Raw genomic sequence first — 11,731 nt, 5'->3', positions numbered from 1 at the left:
ACAGGCAAATGTTTGATTTCATGAGGGCAGCCATCTTTTTGGTTGAAAGGAGGTGACAGGGAGCATGAAACATGGTTCCAACTGTCCTGTGTCCTGATCACTCCTCCAAGCTGCTAGGCAACAACATAGGAAATCCCATCATGCTTTGCACAGCATCAGGGGGAAATGCACTGGCAGTTTTCTTTGATGGGGCGGAGCTTAGCTTTTGTGCAGCCAAAAATAAGGCTTAGGTAAGAAAAACAAAGTTCTGATGCTGTGAAACTTAAAGAAACACCAAGCCTGTACAGTGCTGCTGAGTAGTCTGGAAGTTCACTTTAACTGGGAGGGATATAGAGGTTTCCTTTTAAACAATACCAGTTGCTTGCCAGTCCTGCTGATCTCTTTGGCTGTAGCAGTGGCTGAATCACACATCTGAAACAAGCATGCAGCTAATCCAGTCTGACTTCAGTCAGAGCACCTGATCTACATGCTTGTTGAGGGGCTGTGGCTAAAAGTATTAGAGACGCAGGATCAGCAGGAAAGCCAGGAAACTGGTATTATTTTAAAAGGAAAAATCCACATCCTTCTTACTGGATTAAACTTAGTCGAGGCAGCCATTAAGGACTATCTCGGGCCAAGAATCTAGCGAGCGAGTGTATGGGAGCAGCCCACTGCCACCTAAATATTTAGCATCTGTAGCAACATCCGACCAACTCCACAGTGCATCCTACTCCTCACCCTGCATTCTGGAAGCCACTACCTTTGGATTCAGAAGGTGAATGATCAATACCCAACAGCTGATTGGTTTCCGAATCTGATCAGCCCCATGCATCACAACATATCCTCTCAGCCCAGGTGATTTCCACATCCTGCGGAGGAAAAAAAACAAAATGTTACAAAGTCAGAATCTGTGCTTATATTTACCTGCAAGTTATAATGGCCTTAGGGATGCTGGATTAGATGCAAAGTTGATGAAAAATTATGGATTTTTTTTTTACAGAAATGTGTGCAGCCCAATCGAAAGAAGCCAAGGCGAGATTCAATTGATCTATTTTAAAGCTGCAAACATTTCACTTCAAATATTTGCATAATTCTGCATCAACTCTGAAATATTTGCATCTTATTGACCATAAAAGAAACTAAGGTACTTATCCGTTAGCCGGGCGCATCCGGCAGGTGGCGCTAATTACTATTCCCACTCCAGGCCGCCATGGATAGTAGGGAAAGATGTAACTCTGGTGGAGTTTTGTCGCCACCTAGAGGATGCGCCCGGCTAACGGATAAGTACCGAGACTAATTTTTACAAGAAAGATTGATCATTCTAATATAATCTGCTACTCATCTACCAATCTTTTGCATTGTCAGTCAATAGATTTCAGAAGTAAGGGATGGGACCCATTAGGGGTGATTTTTGCAGCGTTTTTGGATCGCTAACAATTGCTGGTGATGGTGATTACCCCCCCCCCCCCCCAAAAAAAACCGCTTTGCGAATGTACTGTATTTAAATCTTGGGGAACCCACTAGTGCAATTGCATTGCGATTAGGGTTAATTGTATCCGCGGGACATGCTGCAAAATTGCAGCGATTTGGGGGCAGAGCATAAAAAAAAAAAAAAAAAAAGTTATTTATACACTACAGAGTATCCCGATATCTGGCTTTGGTTCATAGCCCCGCCCCCGAGCAGAAGAGGTCACAGGTGCTTCTCTGATTGGTCCTAAGGGGAAGCACCTATGACCTCTTCCATTAGGGGCGGGGCTACGGATGGAAGCCGGAAGTCGGGACACCTGGTAAGTATAATAAAGTTTATTTTAAAAAAATAGTCGTAAGCGCTGTACAGTTTACTGTACAACGCTTCTAAACCAGATCGTAACGCAAGCACACTCAAACTAGGAATCACTACACACAGCGCTTGCGCACTTTAAAAGGGATTCCTAGTAGGTCCCAGCCCTTAGTCCTCTTTTCCACAGACAACTGAAGTGCTCGTTTGTCAACCAGTTCAGCCGTCTGGCTGCCAGACACTAAAGCAGTTCGGCTGCAATTACATGTTGTGGAATGGCAGTATTCGGTAACACTGTGCCTGTCACATTAGACGCGCGGTGGCATTACTAGGTGGCAAAAAACATCTCATGTCGCAATGGGGGGCTCCTGTTTACCACCTGTGCCAAGCGCTAGCAAGCACCTGGACGGTGGACGGGAGCTGCTGACTAACGGTGAATTCACCGCCTTCATCTACTAGTGTAAAAGACGCCTAACTTTGTTTCATTGAGCCTGCAATGGAATGATACCTTCAGTTTTCTGGTCCAATTATGGGGCAGCAGTACAATTGACTTTCCATCAAATGAAAACTGAAATCTACACAAGTGGTGCTTAGCTACTGTATATAATACGATTTCCCTAAACGCTCAGCTAATGTTAATGGATGGGCCAAATTCTACTGGAGCGATTGCGATTACCAAAATCGCAAACGCAAGACATGCAGCATTTTTTAGCGTTTCAATGTAAAGTATATTAACTCTGGCAAAACCTACACAGAGCGTTTTTACATTACTGGACACTGTAAAAAAAATGAATATTAATTGAAAGGACCAATCAGATTTAAAAATGCTAATCGCTACACAATCGCTGGCAAAAAACTGACTTTTTAAAAACGCTACCAAAATCTCCAGCAATCGCTCATGAAACTGCTTACAAACCGGTCATTAAAAACGCTCGCGATTGCGATTAGCGGTAACGTTTTGCAGCAAGTTTAAGGGCTGGTGCACACCGAGCGGCTTTTTCAGCGTTTCTGCAGCCGCTTGCGGGTGCGGATCCGCTTGGTCAATGTATCTCAATGGGGTGGTGCACACCAGAGCGGGAGGCGTTTTGCAGAAACGAAAAATGCCGGGGTGAGGCATTTTTTGGATTTCGGATGCGTTTCTGCCTCAATGTTAAGTATAGGAAAACCGCAAACCGCTCTGAAAATCCCTGTTCAGAGCGGTTTTGCCGGCGTTTTTGTTACAGAAGCTGTTCAGTAACAGCTTTACTGTAACAATATATGAAATGTACTATACTGAAATCCGCTGCAGCAATCCGCAAAACGCCATAGAAAAACAAGAAAAAGCGTTTCAAAATCTGCTAGCATTTTGCGGATCTGCTAGCGTTTTTGGTGTGCACCAGGCCAAAACGCTAGCAGATCCGCAAAATGCTAGCAGATTTTGAAACGCTTTTTCTTATTTTTCTGCAGCGTTTCAGCTAGCGTTTTGCGGTTTTGTGTAGCGGTTTTGGTGTAGTAGATTTCATGTATTGTTACAGTAAAGCTGTTACTGAACAGCTACTGTAACAAAAAACGCCTGGCAAACCGCTCTGAACTGCCGTTTTTCAGAGCGGTTTGCGGTTTTCCTATACTTAACATTGAGGCAGAAACGCATCCGCAATCCAAAATCTGCAGCAGCCCGGGAGTATGCGTTTCTGCAAAACGCCTCCCGCTCTGGTGTGCACCAGCCCATTGAAATACATTACCCTAGCGGATCCGCACCCGCAAGCAGATCGCAAACAGCAGCGGAAACGCTCCGGTGTGCACTAGGCCTCTATGCGTATTTCAGGACTGTACAAAACCCAACGCATGCCATTCTGCAAGGTTCGCTTCCAGCCTCAGAGGTATCGCCATTCGCCAATTGTGAATTGCAACATAATACATCTGAGTTCACTGTGTGCGAACTTTGGTTACAAAAAATCCTCTTGCAAGGCAGTTTCTGTTGATGAACTACTAGTCAGGTAATTATGACTGGATTAAATCCATTGCCAGCTGTATAATCCTATCACTGCACCCCATAATGATGAGGAGCTCCCCTATAGCTGCTGCACCATAACTGATCACATGCTCCCAAATATCAACAGGCCCTTGAGTGCCCCAGGACTAATAATATTATAATATTAAAAATATATAAAATCTGTAATAATAAATGCTATCTGAAACTGATAAGCCCATGATACATAATGAGCATAAAGTAGAATATTTGTCCTTCAATCATACAAAGAACCCCACATCTAATGATCATCCCCCCCCCCCCCCCCCAAATCAACAACTACAGCCCCCCCCTTATCCCAGCCACACCTCCCCCCAGTCTCTGCAGCTGCATCCATTGTGCTACTCTCGCACCGGAAGTCGCCGGCTCGCGCCATCTTGCTACACCCACCGCGCCGCCGGGCAGTGAGGCACGCACGCGTCCCGCGCTGTGATTGGTCTCCCCACTGCTGCCAGAACCTCGAGCCCCGCCGCGAGTCCTCTGCAGATGGGATCCGGTGCTTCCGGTAGCCGCTGGGAGCGCTCCTCACTCGGTCCCCGGCGGGCAGCTGGTAAGCGGGGAGCGGCAATATGGCCGCTGGCGCAGGAACTGAGCGTCGAGGCACGTGACGAGTTAAAGAGCCCTGAACCGCCGCTCAGACATAGCGAGTGGCTCGTTGGTCTAGGGGTATGATTCTCGCTTCGGGTGCGAGAGGTCCCGGGTTCAAATCCCGGACGAGCCCGATTTTTGATGGTCCCATTCACAATTCATTGCTGGGTGTAATTACAATTCACAGTGCAGCGGGGATGGCGGATCTGTGTATCCGCTCAGCTGCTGCGTCACAAAGCATAGATTACATGCAGAGGTATCTGTATTCTACAGGTGTGTGTTATTCTCTTATTATTGCCTTTTATTTCGTTTTCGAGACTTTTCCCAGCTATGGGTTTTGTGAATGAGAATTACGGAGCGTGTAGGACTGGTGCTGAGTGGCAGCAAAAATTGGGCTCGTCCGGGATTTGAACCCGGGACCTCTCGCACCCTAAGCGAGAATCATACCCCTAGACCAACGAGCCATTGCATGGAATAGAAACCTAAAATTCTGTGGAAGAAATTGTACAATTATGTCTCCATTCAGTAAAATGTGTTTTACGTGAATAGTGTACATTATTTTTTGGGGCCTGGTAGCGTTGTGCAGGGCAGTTTTTTACACAGAGGCTAATAAAGCGTAACTTCCAACTAATAATCACTTTCCTCAGCACTAGCCATAGCCGGCCTTTGATATGAGCGACCGGAGCGGTCGCTCAGGGCGCCGGCTTCCTAGGGGGCGCCTAATAGCTGGTTTCCTATACTGAGGGCACCTACACCTGATTTGCTATACTGGGGGCACCTATAGCTGGCTACCTTTACTGAGGGCACCAACACCTGGCTACCTATACTGGAGGCACCTATGCCTGGCTACCTATGGAGGGGATGAAGACCTTCAACTGACTTCCTATACTGGGGGCACCTATGCTTGGCAACCTATATTGAGGGTACCTACACATGAGATCCTATACTGGGGACACCTATACCTGGTTACCTACCCATACTGAGTCTCAGGAGAAAAGGAGAATTGCATATGGGCCTGTGTGTGTGTGTGTACATGCACGTGGGAGGAGAATGAAAGGGGAGGGGCACAAAAATCAGGTTTCGCTCAGGGCGCTGTGAAACCTAAGGCCGGCCCTGGCACTAGCCTAGGTGACACAGCATACTGCCTCAACACAAGGCAGGGGGGGTCAGCAGGGACGGTTGTAGACTTTTTGCCGCCTGAGGCAAATTAGTGAAAAAACGCTGCCCCCAGTTTACATAGCTCCCATCTGTCCCTCTTTTGGAGGGACAGTCCCTCTTTGGGAGCCCTGTCCTTCTTTCCTCCTCATTTGTCCCTCTTTCAGGACTTTGAACCTCTTTCTATGTAAATATACATATTTCTCTACTAAAAAATGTGTTTGATTAACTCTAAACTTTATTCCCATCCTTTAAAAATTGATATACTACTCATGAAGGAAAATGAACCAGGATAGAGAGGACCAGTGTGGCTTGAATTATAAAACAACATATTTTTCTTATGAAATCTTAATGGTATGCGTGACTTGATGTGTGACGGGGGCCTGATAAGGGGTGTGGCTTAAGTGTCCCTCTTTCTCATCTCAAAAAGTTGGGAGGTATGAGTATAATAACCACTTCCCAACACCCCCCCCCCCCTCCCAAATAGGTAGCCTGGAGGAGGTAGCAAGCAGGGAGAGGGTATTGGGCACAGTGGCGGGGAGTCCCTAACCTGAGTCCCCCAATCTGCGCTCCTTCCCTCCCCCCCGACTATTAATGCATCGGCGTATATTGTCAGGCAGCGGGTGGGGAGGGAGGACTCCCCTCTTCTGCCGTGTTCCAGAGTGCGTTCCACTCTTGTCACTTCCTGCAATGCTGTCCACTTACAGTACAGTGAAACTTACAGTACAGTGGGCGGCATTGCAGGAAGTGACGAGAGTGGAACGCGGAAGAGGTGAGTCCTCCCTGCCTGCTGCCTGCCAATATATGTTGACGCATTAATAGCCGGAGGGGGAGCGCAGAACGGGGGTCCGACCCTCCTCCCCGCCACTGTGCCCAATACCCCCTTCCTGCTCACTACCCCCTCCAGCTCGGCAGCCCCTCGCACACACCACCGGGCGGGTGAATCCCCCCGAATTTGCTGCTTGGGGAACCCGCCTTACCCCACCTCATGGGCGGACCGGCCCTGGGGATCAGCCACCAGCGGTCAGCCAAATCCCAGGCTCGCTGCACATGTCATAAAGGCTACATGAAATTTGGGCGTAGGGTAAAGCCAAAAAATGGCTCACCCTACTCCTTCAAAAGTCCCAACGGCATTAACCGGCAGACTCCATCACCCAATCATAACTATTTTGCTGTTGTCATTCAGAACCTTACACGTTCCTAACCCATTTTTCCTGCTTTCGACACACCGCCCTACAAAACTGAATGTTCACGCTTTGACAAACGCCATGGTAACAATATGTTCAGTGCCATTCACCTCACTCACCAGTGGTTTTAATGTTGTGGCTGTTTAGCCTACAGAGCATCAACATTAGGGATGGTCAGTAAGATGCTAATCAGCGGTGTAACTACAATCAGAGCAGGATCATCCACCAGGCAACCTAGGCAGGTGCCTGGGGCCTAGTGGGTGTCAAGGGGCTCACCAGCCACCTTCTTTGACCTCTCTCCACTTCAGCTTACCAAAAGGGCCCCAAATCTACTACTTTGCCTAGGGCCCCTTGCATCTTAATCCACCTCTGACTACAATGGATGGGGCCCCTCAGCAAAACCTTCAGCCCCCCGCCCCCCCCCCAATGTTCAGACCCCTTCCCTTGCCTCCCTTTGGTGCCTTTCACATCCTGCCCCCCTCTAGTTACGCCCCTGATGCTAATAATTGCAGATTACATGCAAATGTATTCAGATTGGAAATGGACCAATTAACAATTGCTGCATTTGATTGGTCTACATCCAAACTGCATAAATCTGCATAAACTTTGTGCCAGAATGATCAGCCTGTGATTGGTTGTCCCTGATTACCACGTCAAATGTGGAAATCACATCACACAGCACTTTTCAGGTGAGAGTTTGTGTGACAGTCGCTCTTCCAGTGAAAACACTCCCTTGTTTACCTTTGAATACCGTCCGGGGAACTCATAAAAGACACAACAGGGCTGGCAGCTGCTGGCGATTGTCGCCCCTTGACAATCCCCCCATTCATGCCGCACGGATTGCCCTGAAATGAAAGACTTTGGTGTTCAAAGACGACACTGAGATTTTGGCATCTGTCGGCGTTTGGACATTGAACATTTCAGGCCCTCGTCATGGGGGCGATTCTGGAGCACAAAGCCCCCAGTGTGTGGGCACAGCTGCACCCCTCCGCCCAGCTGTCACTGACTCTCACATTTACATGTCTAGCTCCACCCCCTGCTTATTCTGCCCAGGACACAGTGCTGGGGACTCTGAGTGACAGACAGGGGGAAACAGGTCATCAGGGGGTGATTTATTAAGTTTGGCGATAGAATAAAGGTGGCCATACATGTAGGGATTTGGCTGTACAATCGACCAGTCAATGAGAACGGACAGGAATCTGCTATTTTTCACATCATTTGATCAATTCTGAATCGATTTTTGCATTCAGAACATGGATCAGATTGATTAGTGAAGTTGAATACATAGGCTTGTAGTGTGTGTAGCCACTAGTCGATCGACTTAACGTCAATCGCTTTGTCGACTGAATCAGAATCACTAGATGTATAACTACCTTAAAGTGCACCAGAGACTAAGAAAACATTTTTTTTTTAGGCATACCTGGAGCTTTCTCCAGCCCCCTTTGGCCTGATCGCTCCCTCATCGCATTTCTCCGCTGCCTGCAGCCTCCACAATCCAGACCAGTTGATCGGCTCTATACCCGTCCTGACACTCATTCAGCTGCTCCTTGTACTTTGCCTGAGGAAGCGGGCGCCAGACCCACGAAATGCGTTGCAGATGTTATTGGAATAAGAAATACTGTAAATGTTGAATATGTTTTAACGATACATTATTGTTGTGTCATCTATGGGGAGGTAAGTCCACCAGTACCTCCCGTTTTAAAGTGTTTTTAATATATTTTATACTTTTTGGCACCTCTGTATACACAAATCAGTTGATTGGCAAGTCGGGGGCCAGTTGGCACAGGCACAGTGCGGCCAAGCACGCTTCCCCATCTCGCTCCTAGGGCTGGGAGAGTTCTGCGCCTGAGCAGTAGTACTGGGCAGGCGCAGAACGCCCCGGGCGATGGGAGCGCATGTGCCGGGGCCGAATATGCGCTGTAGCCGGTTTACCGGGCCGGTTTGCGGAGGCAGCAGGCAGCGGGGGAGGATGGCAAGGGACTAATCAGCGTGAAGGGGGCTGGAGGAAGTCCCAGGTATGTATAAAACTTTTTTATTGCATCATCTCAGATTTCCTTTAAAGGACAACTGAAGCGAGTGGGATGTGGAGGCTTCCATATTTATTAGGTAAAAGCCTTTAGGTGAAAACTTTATTCAAAACCCCACAAGTGCATGCAAAAGCGCTTTTCAACAGCCATTCAAAAGCGATTTTGCAGTACTCCTATACTTTGAATTGGAGGGCAGTCATTTGAAAAATGCTGCAGGAACCCTGATTGCTATTTCCCTAATCCCACTCAATCCTGTAGGTTTGTGGCCGCTAACTTCCATTAGGCTAGAGCTTTCGGAATCGCTGGAAATCGTGGGTGCACAAATAGGACCTTTATAGATGTCTATTTTGAAGATGTGAAACAGAGATTTTGTGATTGAAATAATAATAATCTCACCAGGGCTATGGGGTGTGTACAAAAATCATCTGACTGACTCCTCAGTTTATGAAACCTCCAACTCCAGGTACTCAAAAATTTCTCTGACTCCACAGCCCCGGAGGGCCCTCTCAACTTCAGTATTAGCTCTCTATTGGTCATGGGCTTATAATAATCACTTCTATAGACAGGGTCGGACTGGGACACCAAGGGCCCACCAAGGAAGTTTCAGCCTGGGGCCCACCCCCCTCTCCTCCTCCCTCCCCCCCCCCTCCATTTTGGGCTCACATACACATGTACTCTAGAAATTTTGCATGACTTTATGGTAGGGAATAGATTGTGAGCAATTCTGAGGACAGTCTCCAATAGGGATATGTCTAAATGCGGCGCGCGCAGCGCAACTAAATGGGTGTGACCACGCACTGGAACATCGGCGTGGTCATGATGAGTCATGGGCAGACTTAAAAAAAAAAATACAAAACACAAAATAAGTAGCGGTGTTATTCACAGAGATTAGGTCTGACCAGATACATTTTAGATAAAATATTCAAGTAGTTACATGTCTCATGATAATTCATCAAGTAGTCAAATGGCAGCAGATACCCCCACACAATGCAATCAGGTTGGTGGCAGATACCCCCACACAATGCAATCAGGTTGGTGGCAGATACCCCCACACAATGCAATCAGGTTGGTGGCAGATACCCCCACACAATGCAATCAGGTTGGTGGCAGATACCCCCACACAATGCAATCAGGTTGACGGCAGATACCCCCACCAAATGCAATCAGGTTGGCTGCAGATACCCCCACACAATGCATTCAGGTTGGTGGCAGATACCCCCACACAATGCAATCAGGTTGGTGGCAGATACCCCCACACAATGCAATCAGGTTGACGGCAGATACCCCCACAAAATGCAATCAGGTTGGTGGCAGATACCCCCACAAAATGCAATCAGGTTGGCTGCAGAAACCCCCACAAAATGCAAACAGGTTGGCTGCAGATACCCCCACAAAATGCAAACAGGTTGGCTGCAGATACCCCCACAAAATGCAAACAGGTTGGCTGCAGATACCCCCACAAAATGCAATCAGGTTGGCTGCAGATACCCCCACGAAATGCAAACAGGTTGGCTGCAGATACCCTCACACAATGCAATCAGGTTGACGGCAGATACCCCCACAAAATGCAATCAGGTTGACGGCAGATACCCCCACAAAATGCAATTAGTTTGGCTGCAGATACCCCCACACAATGCAATCAGGTTGGCTGCAGATACCCCCACAAAATGCAATCAGGTTGGCTGCAGATACCCTCACACAATGCAATCAGGTTGACGGCAGATACCCCCACAAAATGCAATCAGGTTGACGGCAGATACCCCCACAAAATGCAATTAGTTTGGCTGCAGATACCCCCACACAATGCAATCAGGTTGGTGGCAGATACCCCCACACAATGCAATCAGGTTGGCTGCAGATACCCCCACACAATGCAATCAGGTTGGCTGCAGATACCCCCACACAATGCAATCAGATTGGCTGCAGATACCCCCACAAAATGCAATCAGGTTGGCTGCAGATACCCCCACACAATGCAATCAGGTTGGTGGCAGAGATACCCCCACACAATGCAAGTCCCCCCCCCAGCTTGGAAGGGGGGGGGCAGCGGGCACAGATCAGCGGGCACAGATCAGCGGGGAAGCCTCCCCCCCTCCCTCACCTAGGGCCCGCCCCCCTTCCACGCACCCCCCTCCTCCAGAAGTGCAGCCAGCAGCGAGCGGAGAATAGCTTACCGAGCTTCAGATGATGCTAGCTCCGCTCCGCATGCCGCTGCTGCTGCCCTGCTGGTCTCTGTCTCCTGTAGTGACGCTGTCCAATCACGCTCTCGCAGGAAGTACTGCGAGAGGGTGATTGGACAGCGTCACTGTAGGAGACAGAGACCAGCAGGGCAGCAGCGGCATGCGGAGCGGAGCAGAGCTAGCATCATCTGAAGCTCTGTAGCTATTCTCCACTCGCTGCTGGCTGCACTTCTGGAGGAGGAGGGTGCGCGGAAGGGGGGGCCCCTAGGTGAGGGAGGGGGGACGCTCCCCTCCCTCCCCGCCGCTCTGTGCCCAATTCCGCCCCTTCCAAGCTGTGCCCCCCTCCCTCTTAGCTCTGGGGCCCCCAGGTGGCGGGGCAGTCGGGGCCCACCGATGGGACCATCGGTGGCTCAGTCCGAGCCTGTCTATAGATACTTTGAATAGTGGTAATCATTAACAAACTGCTCCCCATTCCCTTCTTGCACCGCTGACACTGTGGTTGCCATGGGCAGGTTTTGGTGCGCTGTATCAATTATGTGTAGAGTGCTTGGCGGGCCCCATTGTAAAACGTATGGGGGCCCACAGCTCCTTAGCTACGCCACTGGATAGGATAGCTTTCAACAATGATTGATGATGTAACAATGTGGGGATAAGTATAAGGGACGAGTCACTGAGTCCATATGGTGGCGGGGAAGGAGGGCCCAGCGAAATAGGCTTATGGGAAATAAATAATTTGAAAAGAAAATGATTGAATTTGGAAAAAAAAATCAAAAGGAAAGAGAAAACTGCATGGTGAATTGACACTTTTTTGATTTGAGAATAACAATTGA

General features: G+C 48.7%; 1 long non-coding RNA gene and 2 other non-coding genes across 3 annotated transcripts; 2 read left to right on the top strand and 1 right to left on the bottom strand.

The window, feature by feature from the left end:
- The first annotated feature begins 4,168 nt into the window (after window positions 1–4,168).
- Window positions 4,169–8,341, top strand: LOC137547337 (uncharacterized). Its single transcript, XR_011026567.1, has 2 exons — window positions 4,169–4,314; window positions 8,109–8,341. It is a non-coding gene; the product is annotated as an uncharacterized lncRNA (long non-coding RNA).
- On the top strand, window positions 4,414–4,485 carry TRNAP-CGG (transfer RNA proline (anticodon CGG)). The gene has a single exon. It is a non-coding gene; the product is annotated as a tRNA-Pro (tRNA).
- On the bottom strand, window positions 4,745–4,816 carry TRNAP-AGG (transfer RNA proline (anticodon AGG)). The gene has a single exon. It is a non-coding gene; the product is annotated as a tRNA-Pro (tRNA).
- Window positions 8,342–11,731: the final 3,390 nt, after the last annotated feature.

The sequence above is a fragment of the Hyperolius riggenbachi genome, chromosome 2 (assembly GCF_040937935.1).
Source record: "Hyperolius riggenbachi isolate aHypRig1 chromosome 2, aHypRig1.pri, whole genome shotgun sequence".
NCBI classification, from domain to species: domain Eukaryota; kingdom Metazoa; phylum Chordata; class Amphibia; order Anura; family Hyperoliidae; genus Hyperolius; species Hyperolius riggenbachi.
Note: the sequence above shows the minus strand (reverse complement) of the source record. Positions and strands in the feature narration are given on the sequence as shown.